Raw genomic sequence first — 24324 nt, 5'->3', positions numbered from 1 at the left:
AGTAAGAAGCAGCCAAAGGATGCATTTAATGATACAGTGCATATTCATGATAAATAATATAATTATTTTTATACTTGCTCTAATAATGGGAAAAAGGAAACGAATGACTAAGGAACGACTCTGATTTATAATATGTAGTTTACTATAAAGCGATGTATATAAGTACGCAACGATATTTGTTTTTATGTACTTTAATATAATGACTCGGATTTTCTACTTTAAAAAATTTCAATATTTGAAAAATCCCTCATCATTTAGCTTCTTTTATAGAACAACTAAAATTCAGCTGGCTGCAATGCCGATATTTTCCTGAAGTCTTAAAAATACTTAATTGGAATTTTTGTGTTAACGACCCTTTTATCTCGCTTTAAACTTACGAAAAACTACATGTATGTGCAATGCTTTGCACAAGGGCTGCTAATAATTCTTTACTGCGATATTTACATTTTTTCGAATATTCAAAGTATTTACTTCAAATTTTAATATAATACGATACACATTCTGTAAATTCCGTATCATTTGTAGGAAGATTCTACATATCATAAATGATTAACATGTGTAAAGGTTCGGAATTCTTTTAAGAAACTTTACTTCTGCCCAAAGATGGGTGCTATTTTTGCGAAAAAAGCATTGTAGATAGGAAGCAAAACCAGTGATAGAAGTTGCTATCAGTTTTCAATGGAAGTGAGCAAGCCCAAAAGGTTTTCTCCTCCTCTATTTCTGGCCGATCTCGTGACAGAGTTTTCATGGAGAAATGTGAATGAAAGCGCATTATTTATATGATTGAAACTTAAGGATTCGCAAATCAATTTTTCCGATGAAATTTGAAAAAATATATAAATCCGAAACTGTTCGTATACTTTTGATCGCACAATGTATCTCAGAGTGCACAAACTCAGCAGAACACTTATTACAATAGAAAAACGAATATAAATCTGAAAAATAAGAAATATCTATTATGTTTCGTCTTCCGGATATTGAAGCAGTTTCAAATGTAACTACCCGTCAATGAATTCAATGATGAGATTAATTTTTTTTATCTTCTTTTTCATGCATCAATTTCCTTTTTTTTTTTTTTTTTTGACATGCATTCATTACTTTGGAATCTCACATTGCAAATATATATTATTGCGTAATGGAACTCGATTCACAACCATTTGACATCTGTAATGATGGGCTCCATCTAACCTAACTTCCCTTCGTGGCTTCCCTTGTCTATTAATGACGAAAGAAGAGGATATTTGGTGCATACATTGTGCTCGGTCCTTTCTCCATTCAACTGCATTCAGCATGAAGGTGAATGAGAGATCCATCGTGCTGATGGGACGAGCATCAAATTTTATTTTGGAATATATGTAGGAAGACATCATGGCCCTGAGGAAGGTCAGAGGGTGTACGCAATTGCGTTTGTCGTGTGACAATGACGTTTCAGGAGGAAAAAGGATTTCTGTGGCTCCATCTTCTTGTTTTAATGCTTGTATCTAATTCTTTCCGAGCTCTTTTAATGTTTGGTATTTTTCATGTCAAACAGCATTATGCTTATCTGAATGTCTTAAAATACTGAAAATAAATGTCAGAACAGAATGGCCATACTTATTAAAAATAAAATAAACCTTCTCCCTACTCTTATTATGATTAGCTTCTGTACACATGCTAGAAAGAAGAGAAATCTTCAGGTGGCAGAAGGGGAGGGGGGAGCGATTATAATTCCAGGGGAAAAATATTTCCATTTAGAGAGAGAGTGTGGATTTCCAAAGATTTTCCAAAAAGTTGAACAGACATAATGATAAAATTTCCTGCTAACCCATCTGTAAGACGAGAAACAATATGTTGGAGCATTTTTGTAAATCTAATAAAATAGTAAATACCACGTTTATAAGAGCAGAATAAAGAAGCAAGAAAGAATTTTATTCATCTAAAATTATTTCAATTCATTTAAAGTTTAAAGCATTTTATTTTGTTTAAACATCATCACTTATTCATTTAGATTACGACAAAGAGGTGGTTTTGCACGCGCATTTATTATTTATCGTTTGATTTAAAAAAAATAGCTATAGATAACAGTTTTTTTAATTATTATTTATTTGTATCGATAGACTTACTAATTCAGACAGAATCACCGAGAAAGAGTTGTGGCGATGCATCGGAAGGATCGGCAAACATAAAGTATGAGAAGTAATATTTTTCATTTCATGTTTTTAATAAATCATTTCCGCGTGTTTGAGTTGTTAGAAAATGATGGGTAAAAGTGAGAAGTCCAATTTAAAAAAAAATAAATAAATAAAGCAGATCTTCTCAATCCCTCGGTTGGGAAACAACTACCAACTGGAAAACATATTTTAACATATGCTGGTAAACCTGAAAAACAAATACTGGTAAAATGTTAAACAATAAGAAAAAATATAGAATACAACATCAAAAGAAATAATAAAAATAAAAAAGGTTATTTTAAACATTCTTTTATTAATGCACTAGAAAAGTGAAAATAAAAAAGATTTAAATTAGAAATAAAATTGTAAAAAGAGATCATTGATGTTATCAGTCATCTCAGTAAATGAAAATTTCGATCCCATTTAAGATATTATTTGATTTTTGATGAGTGTTAAGGAATTTTCTTTCTTGTGATGTGAATTGTAGCCCAGGTTTCTTATCCTACGTTTTTCAACATTTCTCGTTTCTGCAATGAATTTTTTTTTTAACTATCAAATTTTTTTTGGGGGGGGGAACCCCTCCATTTTTTATTGTACTACTAAAAGAAGAATTTGTTAAAACTGTCGTATTTTTTATTTTCTTAACTTTTTATTCTTTAGTATATTTCATAATTGAGAATCATGTGCTATCCTGCAAATGAATTTCAAATATGCTAGCAAATAACGCCTTTCAGTCGAATTGGAAATAAGGTTAAAAGTAATCAGTAAACTAATAATTTAATTCTCATAGTACTAAATTTAGGAAGTACTAAATTAGGAATTTAGGAAGTGTACGAAACTCTATTTTTACAAATATGAAGTAAAATGAATAAAAGGATGTCATAGTGGAAATAAAATTTTTCTAGAAAAACCGACGGCCTGTAAAATCTACTGAAGTCTCATTGAAGAAACTGAAGACAAACAAATGAAAAAGAAGTAATTATAAATAAAAATTCTAAACCCTCAATAGATGCGATGGACCCTTCCATCCGAATTCCCTTCCTCTTCGAACCAGCTCAGTGTCCATCAAGTGGCTCTTCCCTTTGGAGAGGAGGCAGCGGGGAGGAAAGGGGTCCACACCTGTTCCATCACGCAACACAGAGCGGAAGTGGCGCCCCAGGGCCCGACGAAGTGCCCCCTTTCCCATTCACAAACAGCGCATCTCCCCGAGGCCCGGTATGACCCGCTCGGAGAGCGGAATCTACTTTCCTGTCCGCACGTCGACGGAATACCGATTTCGGACCGGCTCGATTCTTCTTAATGGAGTTTTTTTCCCCTTCTGTGAATGGAGGAGAGATTACAACTCGCGTTGTTTTTAACAATCCCTCCACTCAACGCGTTCTTCTCATTAGTTACGAGACTGTTTGCTCGCCTTATGATTCTAATACTACATGGCGTACGGCGCTACCGCTTATTTTTGAACGCTCTAGTAGCATGCTGGGCAAGCAATGGGATGCATACATGCATATTTTTAATTTGCATTTGGTATTATATTTACATAAAGTATTCTTAAATATTACTGTACATTTTACACATGTGTTTAGTATATAAGATTTCTTACATTTCAACTATTATTTATTTCAAGGACTTGAATAAGGCTTTAGAGTGTGATATTTGGTAAAACATACTCCCTTGTGCAATGGAGTTCGGCACGACTTGGAGCAGTTTCTTGTTTGAAGACATTAAGGACTGCTCACGAATTTTCTCGTGTTTCGCGTTCCATCTGCCGCTCACGGTTTTTCTCGTTTTGCGTGTCCTGTCTGTTATTGCTTCATAAATAGCGAAGTTATAATGATTTTAGAACGTTCGTTTGCCACAAAACATGCTGTCCCAGACGTATGTCTTGTAGATTTCTTTGCGGTCATTAATGTATTAAATATTTGCCTCTGGTTGGTTATGCGCCGATTTAGCCGGGGGGAAAACATTAAAACGAGATATATCGTGACTCGGCCTGCTAAAAGCGAGAAATCTCGTGATCCGTACACAATGTGTTAAAATGCGATTCCTTTATCTTTACTGTTTATTTGGAGAATAGTGTCCATCCTATACGGAATACTTGAATGGTGTCAATTCAATTCACAGAAATTCTAGTTTTGGCGGAAAACATTTTCGTTCTAATTTTTACATTCTTTAAAATTTATTAGCTTCTATAAATAATTTTAATCATTATTTCTCTCTTCTGAAAGCGTAGATCATTCATTTCAGTCGACTTCGTTCATTTTCATAATTGCTATTTAATTTGTATCTAACTTATGATTGGTGCATCACGGACAGATTTGAACTTTATATTATAGAATTTAAATTAGGTCAACGTTATTTGATAACTGCAACAATGGCATATATTCTCTATTGCCTGAAGCCGTAATGTGTTAAAATGAACTTTTATAAATCAGAAAACCATTAAATGAATTCCAAAATTAAATCAAAGTTCTGACGAATATCACGTGAACATGAAAAAATATCATTAACAATATCCCTTTATGATAAATTCTATATGATATTATTTTTCTAATAAATAAACACTTATTTATTTTATTTATTTATTTTTTGAAATGATGGTTGGTGCTTAGCTTAAATGTAAATTTCTGCCTTTTATTTTGTATGTACGCATATAAAAATGATAGGATCATTTTGATTTTTCACCACTTAAAGAAAAGATTTTGATAAATGACGCTGAAATAGTATTTAATCTCAGCTGAAAGTTTGTTTAAAAGGGCTTGATTTAAAAAAGAAATGCCGAAATGTATTCAAAAAACACAAATTCATGAGAAAAAAAAATCTAAATAAGCAAATAACAGGAAATTTTGTTGCACGTTAGTTTAGCATCGTAGTGTTTGGAAATTGATAAGTTTTGATGTGCTGAGTTAAACTCTAAAATAGAATATGGGACGAGTGGTTAGTAAGCTCTGAATTTCATTTCATTTTTTCGTATATTTAAGCAAAAAATTAAATTTGAAAGCATGCAAGATTTTTTTCGACTGAAATTTCTCTGCACAATCATTTCTATACTTAAAAATCGAATTGATTTTTTTACCGCGCAATTGGAAATTACAGTAAGTATATTACTATAATATATTAAACAAGTGCAAGTGGAATAAGTCAAAACGGTATTATGTAAAAAGCATTCCCTCTGAATGATGTCATGTGTGTTTTTACATGCTTTAGGTCTATAAAAAAAAACTATAAATGAAAAAGCTTTGGATTTAAATATAGCATTTTATCACATGGAAAGTTCATTATTAGAGTTGAAAATTGTTCAAGTGCATCTGTTAAATGCATTTCTATTTCATGAGGACAATTGGATTTTGCACACTGATAGAAACAGTCACTTTCCCCATACTATCAACTTCAGTTGCCATTAAGTAGTCACCCAGTTTCTCCCTCTCAAATAGCAATGCGCGTATTCATACAAACTGACGGAATCTATTCAAATGGAATATGGTATAAAAAACTACTGGTAACCCTCAACAACCATGAAGGCAAAGAGAGACCCGACAACTTATTGATTTTAATAGCAATGTGTTTTATGCTGGCTCTGAAGAATGCTCTGTTGGACTCATTTTTATATATGTAAAATAATAATGAATGCGCAGTTTTAATAGTGCAATCATAGTAACGAAAGGAATTGCTATGTACCCTATTCTATGCTTTTTCATAAATCTTCTCTAATAAAGTATCAAAAGAGCGGTTCTCTGTTGTTTTAGCTATGAGTGTCAATTCTAAAATAAATACCACTCGGTATCTACTTAATTAAGAAGCAAAAGGCCTTAGTTTACTCATAATAATTACTCTAAACGTAAACGGGGTCGAGCGTTTAAATAACTTACCTTTCCATTTCTTTTTTCTTATTTTTTAAATTTAATTTCCCATTTTTGCATGTCATTTTATTCTAGAAAATATTTAACCAGAGTACGAAATTTCTGAACATATATATGTGTCTGTGTGTCTGGATATCTCTCCCTGTATTCTGTACTTATTACCTCGTTTCCTCATAAGATCCCAAATGAAAAGAGTTAATCTAGGAGGAATCTAAGTGGCAGTCGAACGATAGAAAAAGAGATGGGATGAAATTCTAGATCAGCAACAATTTTGTTTATGAAATTTTCGGAACTCATAGATGGTAGAATCCATTTCACTATTTAAAATTTTATTTCATTTAATGTTAAACATTTCTTCTCCGATATTCTAAATTTAAAGAAAAATCCCTTTTCCTCTCACATCCATTCCAAACTGATCTATGATCTAGGAACAGGGACATGTCTTGAAGTATTAGCACATATAAATGCAGCTGTATTAGGATCATTACCTGTCCTTCACTGGAATGCAATGGCACTTTCATCAGAGGGAACCGTAAAGGGAGGTTACAGCAACCGATATTTGAAGCGATTATTATGCTCATTTTTATGGCTTACCATGCTGTTAATGCATTGTGCGGTTTGCTTTATAAAGTTTACCTCCATGCACACGCCATGCCGAATAGAAAGGTGAAACAAAAAGAGGAGGAACTAATCGATGATTCGGGAAACAAGGCCAATCGAAGCGCTCGAAGGAGGGGAAAGCCACCCTCTTCTCCCGTTGTTTTCAGTCCCATTTCCCTTAAAGAAAGCACTGAAGTAGCACCAAGGGCTGTTTACGGGGGATGGAAAGCAATGAGACGTGCTCTCCTCTGCCACCAAGTCGCCCATCCAATCGATGGGGGTGAAATTTTGCCGAGTCCGACGAAATTTCCGGCATTTTGAGTCCTTTCCGAAGGAGGCGGCTTTTTCCTGCAGCCCGCATCTGGAGAAGACTTTCGAGCGCCTTGAAGGGGGGGAACGTGGTCGAGTGGAAGGTGTCGGATGAAGGGTTGTTGTGTGTTCGGTCGGTGGCTTCGGCAAAACAGAGGATACTATTCTTGGGTCCCATCCACCCAATAACTCGTTTCAGTGCTCACGGTCTGCGGGAATAGACTCATTACAGGGCGTTCATTTCTTCGCTTTGGTAGAGGCAGACTGATAACATTACTAAAACGATTGAATGCGTCATTTTATAGGAACGGAACCTATATGAACCAGCAAAGTCATTTTCTGCTATCAACCGCCTAAATTAATAAAAATAGTCTGAAAACATTGTATATGATAAGAAATATGTTGAATAAGAGGAAAGAAAGACTGTGTTCTGCACGAGCTAGCTGTTGTTGTGAGCAGGCATCATCTACAGCAGGAATCAAGGTGTTGATATTCTAAAAACACTAACTCAATATAAATTAAAAGTTAACTTTTTCTGTTGCAAATTTTGCATGTTCTGGCTCCTGAATCAGAAGGACGCCAGTGCGAGACCTGATTTCTTAAACTTGGACTTAGAACAAGTGCACGTAATACTGATCCAGATCATGTTTTCTTCGACATGTGTGGTATAAAAGAAGATTAGGAAGCCGATAATGATGTTGCCCTCTGAATTTGAAATCGGATCAAACTGATGAGGTCCATCTTCCAATAGTGTGTGTTACGAAACTGCTTTTTTTTTTTTTTTTTTTTTTTTTTAAGTATAGATAAAGATTGCTACATAAATTTTCAAGCAATAATCTCAAAAACACTAAAATTAAGTAAAACAAGATTTTTTTTTTTTTTTTTGCCTTTTAAATGCTATACAACTTTGGAACAATAATAACAATATTATAAAAATTCATAGTTTACATTTAAAATATGCAAAGTTATTGGTATTATCTACAATCCATCAATTGTAATCTTTAAAAATAACTTTTTCGTAAAATCATCCATTCTTGACCTTTTGTACAAACTGATAATTTATTTTATCATAAACAAAATCATAATTTATGATTATATATGCATAAATATGAAATTATGCATAATATAGAATAATTATGCATTTACAGAATTCCATATTTAATGCATAAATATGGAATTGTATAAAATTCCATATTTACGCATCCGCATGTTCTTAGAAAACAAATAATTATGAAAGCTTTCTCTTTCCATTATTAACTTAACAAAAACGGTCAGACAAAAAAAAATCAAGGTGATTCAGTTAAACTTTTTTTTTTCAAATAATATATTGTTTATAGCTGAAAACTTTCTATAATTTGGAACTGAGAAAGCATATCAAAAAGTCCGAATATTATTAAATTCTTTATGACTTTTTTTTAGAAAGAAGCTAAGATTTCAATTTTTATTTGAGTTTTAAAATTCTAAGTATTTTACTATGATAAAGTTACAAAAACATAAATTTTCCGAATTTTTTTTAATTCAATACTAATTGTTTCTATTTAAATTTGTAGAACTATAAGTAATATTTGAAAATAATGATTTATTTAATTTAGCATATCAAGTAGATGCTACTAGAAGCTTATATATCGAACTATAATTAATTAATAAACGAACTTTTAACTAATAACATGAATAAGTTTTTAAAAGCATGATTTATTAATATATTTTTAAAATATTATATTATTTTTAATCAGAAATTTAAGGGGTGAAAACAAAAGCGTAAAAGAAAGAAGTAAAGAAATTCCTTAAATAAATTTGAATTTGTTCATATTCTTATTATATATAAAACTTTAATGATGTTTAAAAATTTCTTTTGTCATATTATTTCTTGTGGCTTCATTTTTTAACTGTACTTTCACTGCCTCATGCAATAATAGTTTAGTAAAAATAAATCCTATTTTCTTAGGACTCTCTTAAAAGCATGTTTTAAAAATTTTCTTAATTACTACTAAACTGTTCTTAATTTCAATTTTTTTCTGTTTCTAAATTCTAATTCATTTTTAAAAATGATATTGAATTTTGATATCACTTTTTTTCAATTAAGTGATATACTCTTGTGGAATAGAATCTATTAAAATGAATAAAGTCTCTCATAATTACATTCTACAGATATTAAAATTTCGTATTGCCATCAATATCCTTCAACTATACAAATTTTCAGATTGAGAGAAAGTTCGATTGCAATCTGCCTTCCATCTGCATAAACAAAAAGTACATTAAATTAAATAGATTTTTAAAAAATCCGACGTAAAAAGTGTTTTAATATTCAATATTTGAATCTCCATATACATTTCTTTTTTTTTCCTTTCGCGAATCATTTTTCTGCAGTTCTGATTGATACCAAGTTATGAAATCTAAACAAGTGAATCATAAGAAAAGATGCAATAAAAGACGAATTATTGATAACATGAACTTTTAAACGGATAAGCACGCAATGCTTCCATTTATAAGATTACAAGAAAAAGAAAAAGCTGTTTGCTTACGAGAATAGAATAAATCAAAATTCCCAAAATGATCACTGCCAAATACGATGAGACGAAAACTATCCAAAATATTCCCTCGAGATAATGTCCTTTTCGGAAATTAATAAATCTGAGGACTCAGTAAAAAATCGGGAGGCGAATGAGCTCAGATTTAGTTTTTCCATTTTGAATCATTAAATCCTTTTTAAGATCGGAAAAAATTGACTTCTTTTAAAAACTGTAGCAATAATATTGCATTCCATTAACATTGGTCATAGAGGATATTCCTAGGAATTTTGGGCCATTTTAAATGCCCAAATTCCTAGACCAAATGTGTTTTGGAAAAAAATCGTAAAAAGGATTAAGAATCATAAATTTCTTTCATTGTTCACTTTTAACGTCTTCATGCAATGATATCTAGTACAAAGAGAATAAGACTATCCTGTATTTTTCGCACACTGCATTTCAGCTTTGAGAGAATTTGCTTCTTTAAGTTTTGTCATCTGTCTGAAAACGAAATTCCTGTTAGAGCTTTCTATTTTTAGTGCGCGATTCTCGGTGCATTGATTTCTAACCAAATGAGGATGATGATGTCGTGTCCGCGTTACCACAGAAAGGGGGTGCAGTAGTTTCTGAGGTAAAGACTGAGCACCCGAAAGTAGAAGTCTGATTTCTAGCTCATATGAAGATAGAACACACACATTCGCTTGCACAACCCCTTTTTACAGGGGGGGGGGGGCACATTCACACACCTCACAGATAGAACACAGATGAAGAACAACCATGCCCGAACCGGGATTCGAACCCGTTGCGCCTAGATCACGGGGAAGATGCTCTACCCCTATGCCAGGACGCCGGCTTCTAACCAAATATCACACCTTATTAAACTAATATAATCATTAGGACAGGAAAGAAACGGAAACAGCTGAAATCAAAAGAAATTCGGCTTGAAGACTTCGTCAGAGGTCACCTCTAAATGGGGAGTCAGACTAAGGATTTTTTTTTTAATGAGAGGCCAGACGCGTTTAAAAACTAATCTTTTTTTTCTTGACCAAAAACTCTCCTGTAGTTGAAAGTCTAGGGGAAATAATAAAGATATACACAAAATTCAAGTCATTAAAAGAAATGAAGGGAAAAAAACCCCACCAACCTTATATCAAAAAAATTTTCAAATGAAGATCAGTACAATAAATGAAAATTAGACCATTTAAACAAGCATCGTGAAAAACCCATTTGCCCTTCAACTACAATAAGAGCACTTTCACTGCGCAACCTGCGTCTCATATGCTTATGCCATCTTATAATTCCTGGAAAAACAAGAAAGTATAAAAGAAGTAAACATCTCCACCGGAAGTTAAGAAAAGCCCTAAGGGTGAACTCACAGGAAAGAAAAATCCTGTTAAAAATTTACAAGACTTGCTGTCGCACATCTCTCTGCTCTGTAATAGCTTTCCGGAAATTCTTTGATTCATAACTTTTTAAAATGTTTATCAGTACTTCAACATAAAAATCCCGTTATTGTAAGTTTTTAAAATTCTGCATTATTGTGAAAAAATTTAAAATTTTATAATTCAAGTTTGAATGAAAAATCTTTAACGGATTGATCCTAAATTCGATTTTTTTTTTTTTTTTTACATTATAAATACCTAACAAAATGCCTCCATTAAATAAATCCATACTGACGTCTAAGTAATTGCCTTTCATTTTTTAAAAATATATGCTTTTGTATTGTTTTGTATTTTGTAAAACAATTATTCTTACAGATTCTTTCATTCATGTATTCTGATAAATAACATGTATTTGAAATTGCCCACAAACTTTATGGACACCACTCGATTGTTTTTTTCTGACGAAACGTACAAATGTTTATACTTTCTCTTTCAGTTGATTGATGTCATTCTGCTCAAATGCGAGAATTTTATACCTCTACTGAAGTTCATCTGTGTGAAACCTTCATTAAACAAGCGATAGTTTAACTCCGTTATCGTGCATGGAAATGTCCCAGACTTTCTCGGTACTTTTCCATTTCCGAAGGTCATAGGCGACAGTTAAACTATTTTCGCCAAATCTATAACAAAAAAAAAAAAAAAAAAAAAAAAATGTTTCAAAAAATCTCCAGCAGTTTGGCGATTTTTTTACAGCCGCCCTCGGAAACGGAAAAGTACCCTTTCTCTTTCTCCCCAAATTGAAAGTGGTGCAAATGCTTTCATGACTCTAATCAAGTATTCTGAGAGGAGATCTACCAAAAGCCTTTTTAAAAAGCTTTAAAATTACAATCATTCACTGTTAGCATGCTTTGAATAGTGGCAATTTATTCAAAAATCCACCATCAACATTTTAATGCAATTTTCCTCATATTGTTCACAAACATATTTCGAGTAATTTAATGGGGCATATTCAGGAGATGCCGCAATGAATTCAGAAATCAGACCACTTCGGTCGACCGGGTGACATTGACGCTTGTCATTGTGATGCTGCCTTTCCGAATCCCCTCTTGGCGGCACAAATGAGTCTGCTTCTATCATTCACTAAAGCCTTTCGTGTTCAAATTCCTAAACATACCTGCTGCTTTTAAAATTGAGTCTCGATGTGCATACTTGTGAGTCATAAAATTTCAAATTATTCCAAATTTAATTTCGACAGCGAGTGCAAAACCGGATAATTTTGTCACCCTAACAAAGAGGAGAAGGTTTGTGCAATGAACGAACACTTGCTTTCTCCTTTGCCAAGCTCTGAGAAATTCATAGAAACAGTTCTTTCAGTGAGTGAACAAACATTAAGAAAATAATTATCATAACATTTCCAGCATTCGATCATTATCAGGTAATCCAGAATATTTTAGTAATTTTTTATTCTTTCATGGAGAAATCATGCTCGTAAGTTTAAATCAATTTTGTTTGTTAAGAATAAACACTTGAACTTGAATTCCTAATGAAATGTGCAATTTCCTTTTAACATTTATTGCTATTTCCATTCAAATTACAATAAATGGGAATGGGTTACTTAAACGCGTCGAAGTGTTTTTTTTTTTTAATTTTTTAAATGAATAGCATTTTTGATTTGCATGCAAATAAACATATATTCCGTAAAATTTAAATGCAAATGTCTGACACATCATTTCAGCACAAAGGCTTAAAGTCCCATTCAGGAAGTATGGAAAACTATTTGAATTTCGACCTCCTAATTTTGAATCATAGTCAAAAGGTGAGATTGACAACTCTTTCTCCTACCTCCCATACCAGAAAAGGTTCATTTCTCCCTACTGATTCTGTACTTCCTGGCAGGTCTTAACCCTTTATTTACTGAAGGTACTTAAAAGTATCATTTAAATCTGGCATATATCTTCGTAATAGGACTATTTTTTCTGATGGTATTCAAAAGAACGTGGAGATGTAACCCAAATAGCAAGTAGTTAATACAAGCTAAAAGTAGAAATTAAAAATATTTAATTGCTAATTAAATTAAGATATTTGATTAATTATAAATTTTTTCTTGGATTCCCTGGGATCATTCTGCAAGGAAACTTAACTGCTAGTGGAAAAATAAAGTTGAAAAATTGATGGCAAAATAATTCGATAAATAAAGGGTTAAGCAGTATCGGATCTCGAACTGATAGATACAGAGAGAAATCATGGGATGAAAGAATAGAAACCTTATCATTAATTTATTTCTTGTAAAACACATGAATCTTATCTATTTGAAAAATATAATCGTGGCTGTGAAAATTATTGTCGTTCTATTATGTCGCTATTAAACGCCATATCTCGCAATTTTTTTCGTTTGTGGCTTTTAAAGTTTTGATGAAGCTAGTTTCTGCATTATTATTTTATCATCGGCGTTTCTCATGTCTGCATAACTTCACCCGTGACTGCTTCAACCGTGTATTTGATATAGAATGACAAAGTTCAGTTCCTTCCTCGCAAAATATGAAGTCATAACGTTTGACACTTCATAGCCATCAATAGTTGATTTAATATACGAGAACTGTGTCTCTCATTATTTAATTTTTTCTAATTTTCTTGCTTACGTTGAATCAAGGAAAGTTATAATGAAGATTCCGTTACAATGAATTAAATAACTATTTTTCCTTAATAAAAAATAAGCAAATTTTCGAATATTTTTCACGGAAATATTTGTTTTAATACTTTTGCACGTAAATACAAAGTTTCTTCTGAAAACTTGCATATATTATAAGCTGGTTAAATAGACAGATATGAGCGGTTTAGTTTTTAATAAGCAAATAAGGAGCTCAGGATCATAAAATTAGCATACAATACAAAAGCCATCTTTAAAAGCAGCAAATAAATTTTTAACCGACCATGACAGTAAAATAGGAAAAAAGTAAATTCGATTCCTTAATGTTACAAAGCACTTGTTACTTCTTCACAAAGATAAAGATATCAAAATGAAGTACTCGACTACGTGCAGCGGCGTGTCAAATTCGTAAGTTGCCTTAGATTTTATCTTTGATTATATGCTTCGTCATCGCCTCGAACAATATATTCCAATTATTATGTTTCGGCTCGATACCGCCGTCATTCTTTGTGCCATCTCTGAATTTGATGTCATTTATAACCACTTTGAATGAATTTGAGTTTTCGATGTACATCTGCCAGTTAGACAAGTGACTGCGGAAACACTTAGCTCTTCAGTTTTGATCAGAGAGATAAAAGCGGCGCAGCTTGAATTCTTCTCTATCAATATAAATGATGTGTGCATTAGAAGAATAGAACGTAGTTTGCACATTGAAGCTAGTTGAAAAATAATTGGAAATATTTTAAATCATTTTATTTGGGAAGTTGAATCATCCATTTTGAAATCCAACACTCTATTGACATAAATAATGTGGAAAGCTGGCATCGCACACTTGAGCTCATATAGATAAAAAATATACGAATGGGACAACTTTTAATCAAAATATCATCCACATTTATTTGAATTGTGTCTACGATTCAAGATATTTTTTTAATTCTTACAATACAGTATACCTCAGATTAAGGTTAAAAATAACGAAAATAACTAACAAAAACTATAATCTAAAACGTACAAATAATTTTGTGTTTTTCCTTTTTTTGGAATTTGAATTTTCAATATTCTATATTTTGAAATTTAACTCTCTCAACAAATAGCTCAAGAAATAAATGGTGAGTAATATTTGCGCTCAGATAAAAATATTATATTATGAGCAAACATATTCATCTGGGATGGATAGAATATTTGAAAAGTAGCTGCCGTGTTCTGTGGTTTTTTTAAATACTAATTATAGGGAAAATAATTAAAAATTTCATCCTGCAATGTTATAATTCATTCGTCTAATACGAATTAATTTTGAAAAATTAGACACAACGTAATATTACCTGTATGAATGTATTGAATATCTTGTTGAATTTTAAATAATCAATTGCTCATTATAAATCCTATTCATAAAAGGATAAAATATTATTTATTCAGGCCTCTCTCTTAAATTGCGAAACTGTGTGTCAAATACAATAAAGCCACATTTAAGACTAGATTATGAACTGATATAAATCCTATCCTTTGACTTCCTACCATTTTCTTTATTTTGCCGTTAATGCTTTTCTTAGTTCATTTCAATCTAATATACAAAAATGAATCTTTGCTTGTTTGCATTTGGTGCATTTTCGTACCGTTCATCCGATTGTGCTAAATCTTGCTAACACATTTCTCGCACTTGCGCCAAGGTTACAGACACAGTACAGTGATTACATCTAATATTGAACCAGATTTTTCACATGACCAGTTTCATGTTGGATGCTCACGAGTCGGACAGCCAATAAATTTACTTGTTTTTGTTGAAGATGGGAAAACAAAAAATAATATTGTCTACCCTAAAGCGCTTGAATAATAAAGTAAAAAAAAGAATACATACTATTTATACTTCTCCTTTCTATAGCATTCACTTTCAATAATTGTATTCATTGTCTACAAGAAAATAAATATTCTTTCTATCATTCCTAATGAAACAAGATGGCTAAATCTCAAACGATATTTTCAAAATTATTTCTATTATTTCTTCTGCTGCAGCAACGTGCCGAGTATCAGCTAGTAAGGCTATAAAAATGGAAGAAAAGAAAGTGTATAAAGGAAAAAATGGCCAAAAAAGATGGCACCGGAACAAGGAGTCAAAGAATAATTCAAAAGAATTTGATTAATAAAAAATGTTTTACTTCTATTTCTGCATATAAAAACAGGCCCCACGAAATAAATTATTAAACGTAATATAGAAAGAGGATATTTCAAATGTCTTGAAAACAATTTCCGGATTCTTTCGAAAACAGTTAAAGGAAGGGATATTTGAAGGGCCCGATAGAAAAAGGTAACGAGGAAGAAAAATCTGAGCTCAAAAATGGAAACAAATAGAAGAAAAATCAGGAAACCTTCAAAGTAGTAGTAATTAGTTATCTTGAAATCAATGAGACAAAAACTGTAACTATAGTTGAAGAGATATTCGCAAATTCCGTAATATTCGGATGCTTAGGAGTTTAGATGAGTTATTCGGACTATTTCACAGAAATATTAAGCGACAGTAAATCGCACGTTGAAAGATTTCACTGAGATGTAAAGGACAGGGGAAAGCAATAGATATCAAGAAAGCTGCAATATAACCATCAAAGCTCATGAACGCTGGATGTTGAAGAGAAGTGTTCACGAGAAGAAAAGCAGAAAAAGAAATATCGAGTAGACGAGAAAACGCTTCTATAAGAATTTATAAATTTTTTTTAATAAATTAATTTATAATTTAAAACAGGATTGAGATAGGATATAAATGTGCAATATTTATACTGTTACAGAATAAAAATGAAAATGCTCAAAATAATATGATTTGAGATATTTTCGATAAAATCTGAAATCGCTTGGTGAATCCTTAAGAGATTTTTTTTTAAAATTTGGGATTCCCCTTTTAGAATTAGAGCTAAAAATCTATATAAAAAGAATTTATCAAAACTAAAATAATTTTTAAAAAATTCTTTATTTGCATTTCATGTCATTCATTATTACGAGTCCTGTTTATGTTATTGTACTTGTGATCCATCAGTTTTAAATCTGATGCGGAATAGTACTAAAACAAATGAGACAGTAAATGAGCATTTGTGTCAAGTTCTATCGAACAGACAAGAAAATTGGTTTTCATTTTGAATGCAATTGACCCATTAGTTTCAGAATTTCGCGCAGATCTATAAGTATAACTGTTAAGCAATAAGTTAAATTTCGTCCATGTCGTCCGTTGTGTTTCTGTATCATTGTATTTCGAGATAAGCATACCGGATTCTTTAAGATTTAAATGGTCTTGATTCCTCAAAGAATTACTTGATGACTGTAGAGCTTTGTTTATTTTATATGCTATGAAAAAATTATTTATTTTTAATATTTTAAACTATAAAAAAAGATATAACAGTTTTGAAATTTATACTTCACTCTGTCCTGTTTTAAAATCGAGAACATGATTATTTTTAAAAAATGAATATTTGAGTTGCTCCAAAATAAATCGGTTTTTAAAATCTGTTCTTGCTTGATAAATGTTTAGCCAACTCTTAAAAATAAATTTTTAATCCTTGTTCTATAATAAAATTATAAATCAACTATATTAAATTCCATAGTTTTTTCCGTATCCTTTTGTGCTATTCATTTTGTTTTAATTTTTGAGCATTTCTTTTAAAAGATTTATGAAATATATTACCTTTCTTACCTTTACTTTTTTTATCCTTTTGACATCACTATCCTATAAACATCTCCTTAACATAACTTTTAATTTTGTTGTTTTATAAAGATCATGATTTTAACGCAATTTACTTTCGAAAACAATCCTTGAATTAAGAATTCTTAAAATTATTCGTTTGTTTAAAATTTTATATAATGAAGTATAAGAATAACGCAAAAGAAAATTTTACAAAAGCTTAGGAACAAGAACGGATTTTAATGTTTTAGACAAATTGAACCTCAAAATAATTTGTTTGTTGAACAAAAAAAAAGCGTATAATTGCTTAATAGTTTAAATAGTTTTTTTTTCATCAATTAAAATCAGCAAACATTGATTTCAAGTGCTAAAATGAATGTCTTTCCATTCATTACTTTGAAAATGTTGGATGCTCACGAGTCGGACAGCCAATAAATTTACTTGTTTTTGTTGAAGATGGGAAAACAAAAAATAATATTGTCTACCCTAAAGCGCTTGAATAATAAAGTAAAAAAAAGAATACATACTATTTATACTTCTCCTTTCTATAGCATTCACTTTCAATAATTGTATTCATTGTCTACAAGAAAATAAATATTCTTTCTATCATTCCTAATGAAACAAGATGGCTAAATCTCAAACGATATTTTCAAAATTATTTCTATTATTTCTTCTGCTGCAGCAACGTGCCGAGTATCAGCTAGTAAGGCTATAAAAATGGAAGAAAAGAAAGTGTATAAAGGAAAAAATGGCCAAAAAAGATGGCACCGGAACAAGGAGTCAAAGAATAATTCAAAAGAATTTGATTAATAAAAAATGTTTTACTTCTATTTCTGCATATAAAAACAGGCCCCACGAAATAAATTATTAAACGTAATATAGAAAGAGGATATTTCAAATGTCTTGAAAACAATTTCCGGATTCTTTCGAAAACAGTTAAAGGAAGGGATATTTGAAGGGCCCGATAGAAAAAGGTAACGAGGAAGAAAAATCTGAGCTCAAAAATGGAAACAAATAGAAGAAAAATCAGGAAACCTTCAAAGTAGTAGTAATTAGTTATCTTGAAATCAATGAGACAAAAACTGTAACTATAGTTGAAGAGATATTCGCAAATTCCGTAATATTCGGATGCTTAGGAGTTTAGATGAGTTATTCGGACTATTTCACAGAAATATTAAGCGACAGTAAATCGCACGTTGAAAGATTTCACTGAGATGTAAAGGACAGGGGAAAGCAATAGATATCAAGAAAGCTGCAATATAACCATCAAAGCTCATGAACGCTGGATGTTGAAGAGAAGTGCTCACGAGAAGAAAAGCAGAAAAAGAAATATCGAGTAGACGAGAAAACGCTTCTATAAGAATTTATAAATTTTTTTTAATAAATTAATTTATAATTTAAAACAGGATTGAGATAGGATATAAATGTGCAATATTTATACTGTTACAGAATAAAAATGAAAATGCTCAAAATAATATGATTTGAGATATTTTCGATAAAATCTGAAATCGCTTGGTGAATCCTTAAGAGATTTTTTTTTAAAATTTGGGATTCCCCTTTTAGAATTAGAGCTAAAAATCTATATAAAAAGAATTTATCAAAACTAAAATAATTTTTAAAAAATTCTTTATTTGCATTTCATGTCATTCATTATTACGAGTCCTGTTTATGTTATTGTACTTGTGATCCATCAGTTTTAAATCTGATGCGGAATAGTACTAAAACAAATGAGACAGTAAATGAGCATTTGTGTCAAGTTCTATCGAACAGACAAGAAAATTGGTTTTCATTTTGAATGCAATTGACCCATTAGTTTCAGAATTTCGCGCAGATCTATAAGTATAACTGTTAAGCAATAAGTTAAATTTCGTCCATGTCGTCCGTTGTGTTTCTGTATCATTGTATTTCGAGATAAGCATACCGGATTCTTTAAGATTTAAATGGTCTTGATTCCTCAAAGAATTACTTGATGACTGTAGAGCTTTGTTTATTTTATATGCTATGAAAAAATTATTTATTTTTAATATTTTAAACTATAAAAAAAGATATAACAGTTTTGAAATTTATACTTCACTCTGTCCTGTTTTAAAATCGAGAACATGATTATTTTTAAAAAATGAATATTTGAGTTGCTCCAAAATAAATCGGTTTTTAAAATCTGTTCTTGCTTGATAAATGTTTAGCCAACTCTTAAAAATAAATTTTTAATCCTTGTTCTATAATAAAATTATAAATCAACTATATTAAATTCCATAGTTTTTTCCGTATCCTTTTGTGCTATTCATTTTGTTTTAATTTTTGAGCATTTCTTTTAAAAGATTTATGAAATATATTACCTTTCTTACCTTTACTTTTTTTATCCTTTTGACATCACTATCCTATAAACATCTCCTTAACATAACTTTTAATTTTGTTGTTTTATAAAGATCATGATTTTAACGCAATTTACTTTCGAAAACAATCCTTGAATTAAGAATTCTTAAAATTATTCGTTTGTTTAAAATTTTATATAATGAAGTATAAGAATAACGCAAAAGAAAATTTTACAAAAGCTTAGGAACAAGAACGGATTTTAATGTTTTAGACAAATTGAACCTCAAAATAATTTGTTTGTTGAACAAAAAAAAAGCGTATAATTGCTTAATAGTTTAAATAGTTTTTTTTTCATCAATTAAAATCAGCAAACATTGATTTCAAGTGCTAAAATGAATGTCTTTCCATTCATTACTTTGAAAATTTTCCTTTGAATCAAAGACTTTTTTAGCGCCTGCAAAAAGACATTTTCCCGCTCTTATCAAAACGCAAAGCAAGCAAAAAATAAAATAATTGAAAAATTCGACATCCATTCTATGAACTTTATTCGCATCTCATTGTCAAAAAGCAAGAACTTCAAGTAAAACGAGATAGGGCACTGCTCCTCAAAACAAACACCGAGAAGTCATTTAAAGCTCATTATAAAACAAGAAAAAAAATGGCATCGTTTAAGGCTAGCGTAACTTTTATAAAGGCTCAAATAAAAATTCAAGTACAGAGCGCGGAGTTGATATTCCTTTACTTTTAATTACCTTAATTCGCTTTTAGATGAAAGAAAACCTGTAAAATCTTCGCGAATAACTTGACTCGTCTTTTATTTTCACACCACCTTGTTTTTGTTCTTTTCTTCTGTGTGTGTCCGCGCTCATCGTCGTCTTCAGTTTCTTCGGAATCGAAAAGAACGACTTATCTTTTTGGAGAAAAAGGGAGGATGAAAAGAAGGAGGAGGGGAGGTGAGAATGGAAGAGAAAAAAACTAAACAAAAAGACGCGAACTTTTCTAAAAGTTGGAGGTGAATTCTCGTATACGTAAATCAATATTCTTAAAAACCGCGCGTTCGTTTTGAAGCGTTGCTGTTGCCATAGCAATGGCACGCCTTGCGCACACATATGCATGCAGGAACCAACAGTAGTGGGTAGCTCTCTTTGCAGCCAATTGACGCTGCCCCCTCCCCCTTTTAGAACACTCGAATTTTACCTCGGTTTAAAAAAGAAAATTCCCGGTTTGATAAAAATTCCATCCGCCTGTGCTAAAGCAAAGCATTGAAATGAATGTCGCGTTTTTCCTTTTTTCCAAAATGCACACGTGAAGTGATGGGGGGGGGGATTGAAGAGGATACGGGGGGTTAGAGAATCTACAAAAGTTCGCTAAAACACTCGTGATTTAGGGCCACTCGAGAATTTGACGGACACGCAGCACACGTTGTTAAGGAGGAGGGGGGATTTTGTTGGGGGAGAGTGGGGACTACGAAAACGTTCTACTCCAAAATTTTCGGCTTTAAAAGTAACGTATGGAAGGTTTTCCGTTTCACCACTTTTTTGCTTGTTTGTTTGTTTTTTGAAATTTTATCTACGGTTTCAAATAGATGAATGAGACCTAATTACTACGCACTCGGTTGTAGCGACGGAAGGGCATGAAATGGGTGAATGCTCCCAACATTGAAATGTAGATATTTGGAAATGGTTTGAGACGAGGGTCTTCAATGATTTGCATGTCACATGAATCAACCGGGAACGGGGCCAATGGATGGGTTTCAGGCTGGCTTCTTTTGACTCGGGCTGAAGAGTGAAATGAGCGATTACGTGTTCTCAAGGCAATACTTAAATCTGTCATCAGTTTCGAAAAAATAGTGTTTCTGCTTTTCGAGTTTTAATAGCATGTCTCCCCGGTTGGAAAATTGTGAAAAATATTCGCTGTTTATGTGCACTTAACAGAATTTTGAATTAAATTCTTCATTTGCATAAAGTGAATTTGTAAATAATAATGGGAAGACTTTACATTCAGTTTCTTTAAATCATTTGAATATAGCATTAATATATAAAATGACTTTATAGATGATGCATCAGTTATTAGTACGCTTTTCAGTTATTTCTTTTCTCTCGTTCTTTTGAATGGTCTGAAGTGATTGCATCTACACAAGCAAACTTTTGTAGCTGACATCGATAAAATTGCTCTGTATTTATCCGAAATGACTCTCTTCTGCAGACAGGTTTTGCAGCGTTTGTTGACTGAGTTGAAAATTTTGATGTTATTCCGCGAACATTAATAACATTGACATCATCTTAAAATTAAGAATAGGAAGTATCTGTTCAATGATATCAGTTTGATTATCTTGCAGTTTTTTTAAAGAAATCATAAATATTGGTATACAAATCTAATTAAAATGTTCGATAGAGGGCAGGTAAATAAATATAGCAATAAGAAATCAATTATTTTTTTCTCATTATTAATTTTGCAACACTTCTGCTAGTACGAGTCTCTTTTATGTGGTTTTATGATAGAACGAAGAATATAATTTTAACATAAGAACCCTATTCATTCCTTAATAGCTTTGCGTTTTTGATGAAGCAAATCCCTATAACGGGCGAAATTCCAGAAAGTTTCTTTACTTTTTCAGAAAGAATAGAATTCATCGAATTCTCGAGATCAATGTTCTTTTATACTTCATATTCTTTCCTTAAGACACAGTAAGAAGTAAACAAATTATTAACTGCACGCATCATCCTGAGTTTTTCTTATCTACGCATCGCAAGAAATTCTAAGAAGCGGTCAGACAGACAAGCAGGTTCTCGCTTAGCTAAAGAGAATGGTAGTGTCGTTACATTGGTCATATTTCCGATGATGGTGATTGTTAGTGGTAGGTCGGTAATGGTAGTTATATTACTAATCACAATTCCCATTTTGTTGGAACAGTGGTCCAGTTATTCAGTTTCTGGATCCTACGGGGAGCCTTTATGATTGTTATGTAAATCATCTATAAACTTTATGCTGTCAATCTTCGATTTGGCGGGTTCGTTCAGACGAAAGGGTTCGTAGAGCTAAATCATGAATTTGATAGTGAACAACAATTTAAAAGTATGCCACATAAATGCAAAATGTCATTTAATTCATATCCCGTATTAGTAGCGAGAAACTCCTTATGACTATCTATTAAACATTCGTAAAAACTGGAGATCCGGATGCTTTCTCTTTGAATGTTTCTTTTTAACGTTGTAACATAACTCAAATTCTGTTCTTTAAATTTGGAATCGTTCATTTGAGATCCGTTAAATCGAGTATTCACAGTATTTTGTGCATTGCCGCGTACTTTTGGAATAGGCAGAAATTTGGAATACGTGGTTCGCAGAATTTCCTCCTCATTTTCATACTAATGATTTTAAATGTAGTTGAGAACATGAATCTTTCCCTCGGCTTATCTGTATTTGTTTCTCCCCTTTAGTAATTCCATCTTTTTGTTAAATTATTAATCTTGCACCCCAAGTTGAAGGGAATTTAAAAAATGGATCGCGTTTTTCTCTGCAACAGGAAATCGTATTATCCTAACGGATGCCACTTAAATTCAACAGCCTTTTAATTGTTGCTGGTGTTATCAGTAGATAAATTTTTGAGGAATATTAAATATGGACAATTTATTGAAAGTAAATATTCCGTAACACTAATCGTCTGATGGTGAATTCCAGATGGCATTTCCGCTATTCGGATAACCCCCGCAAAGTCATTACATTTGTGATACCAGCTCATTTGACATTCACGATATTTAATATGAATTTTATGATTTACACCTCCCCTAGGCTCTCTCAATAAACGGTGATCTCATTCAGAGAGGCGGATCGTTTGAAATTGTTTTAATATGAAAATCAAGCGGCAATCCCTCCTTTCTAATTGTAAACCAATTGAATGCTTGCAGCATTCATGAAATCACAAGGTAAGCACACTCAGTGGATATGCCATTTCTAAAATCATTATAGAATCAGTATTCTTATTTTGAACGATAAAGTAGGTGATCACTTCAGAATAGTATATATATATATATATATATATATATATATATATATAATATTCATTTGAAATACGTCATATCTATATATCCTATATAGATATTAAAAGCAGAATAGATATCGAAATAATAAAATTTCATTAGCAAAACAATGCACATTTTGTGGCTTTTATTTGATATTTTATTTGTAATCAAACATCAACTTAACGCATAATACTCAAAACGCGAAAATATAATATACTAAAGTATAATTTTTTAAATTTATGTTTATTTCAAAGTATATTAAAACTGAGTAACTTTAGTAAAATCATGACATAGGGGAGTGATATAGAAAATATCATGAGTCATTTCGTAACTAAAGCATAAAATATACTTAAATGCTAGAGGACTTTTCCGTCATAGCTTGTCAGTAGCTTATTATTTTTATTGGTTTAAAATAACCAATCATATTTACGAGGGTAATTATTAGTCAAAGGTTGCTCTGTTTTAAGCAGGCATCTAATGTAATTTTTCTAATTTTTTTTTTCTCGTAAAACACAATACTAAGTTTTGTCTTCACCACAAATGTGTCAACGATAAAAGTTTCCACAATTCCCAGACCAGATTAATGTTTAAAATATTTTTTGCTAATTACGTAATGTTCTTTTTGTTCTAAACTAAATGTTGAATGAAATATTTATTAATTATTAAACTCTTTATTCAAGCAAAGTAAAATTAAGTTAATTTTAAGTGTTTACCAGAGTTTCAAATACAAAATTAGTCATAATACATAATTCGCATTTTAATTTTATACTAATAGTTACTTTTTAAACTTTTAGAAATATAGTTTTCAGTTAGGAAAAAACGCTTTGAATTACGTAAAGAACTGTATTTTATTTTACGTTATTTGAGTCAATAAGTA

General features: G+C 31.4%; 1 protein-coding gene across 1 annotated transcript in view; it reads left to right on the top strand.

The window, feature by feature from the left end:
* LOC129972901 (LIM/homeobox protein Lhx9-like) overlaps positions 1 to 24324 on the top strand; it is a 110682-nt gene that overhangs the window by 73543 nt on the left and 12815 nt on the right. The gene's annotated exons all lie outside the window — the stretch shown is intronic.

The sequence above is a fragment of the Argiope bruennichi genome, chromosome 6 (assembly GCF_947563725.1).
Source record: "Argiope bruennichi chromosome 6, qqArgBrue1.1, whole genome shotgun sequence".
In the NCBI taxonomy this organism is placed as follows: Eukaryota; Metazoa; Arthropoda; class Arachnida; order Araneae; family Araneidae; genus Argiope; species Argiope bruennichi.
The sequence above is the reverse complement of the archived record's forward strand: the minus strand, read 5'-3'. Positions and strand labels throughout refer to the sequence as shown.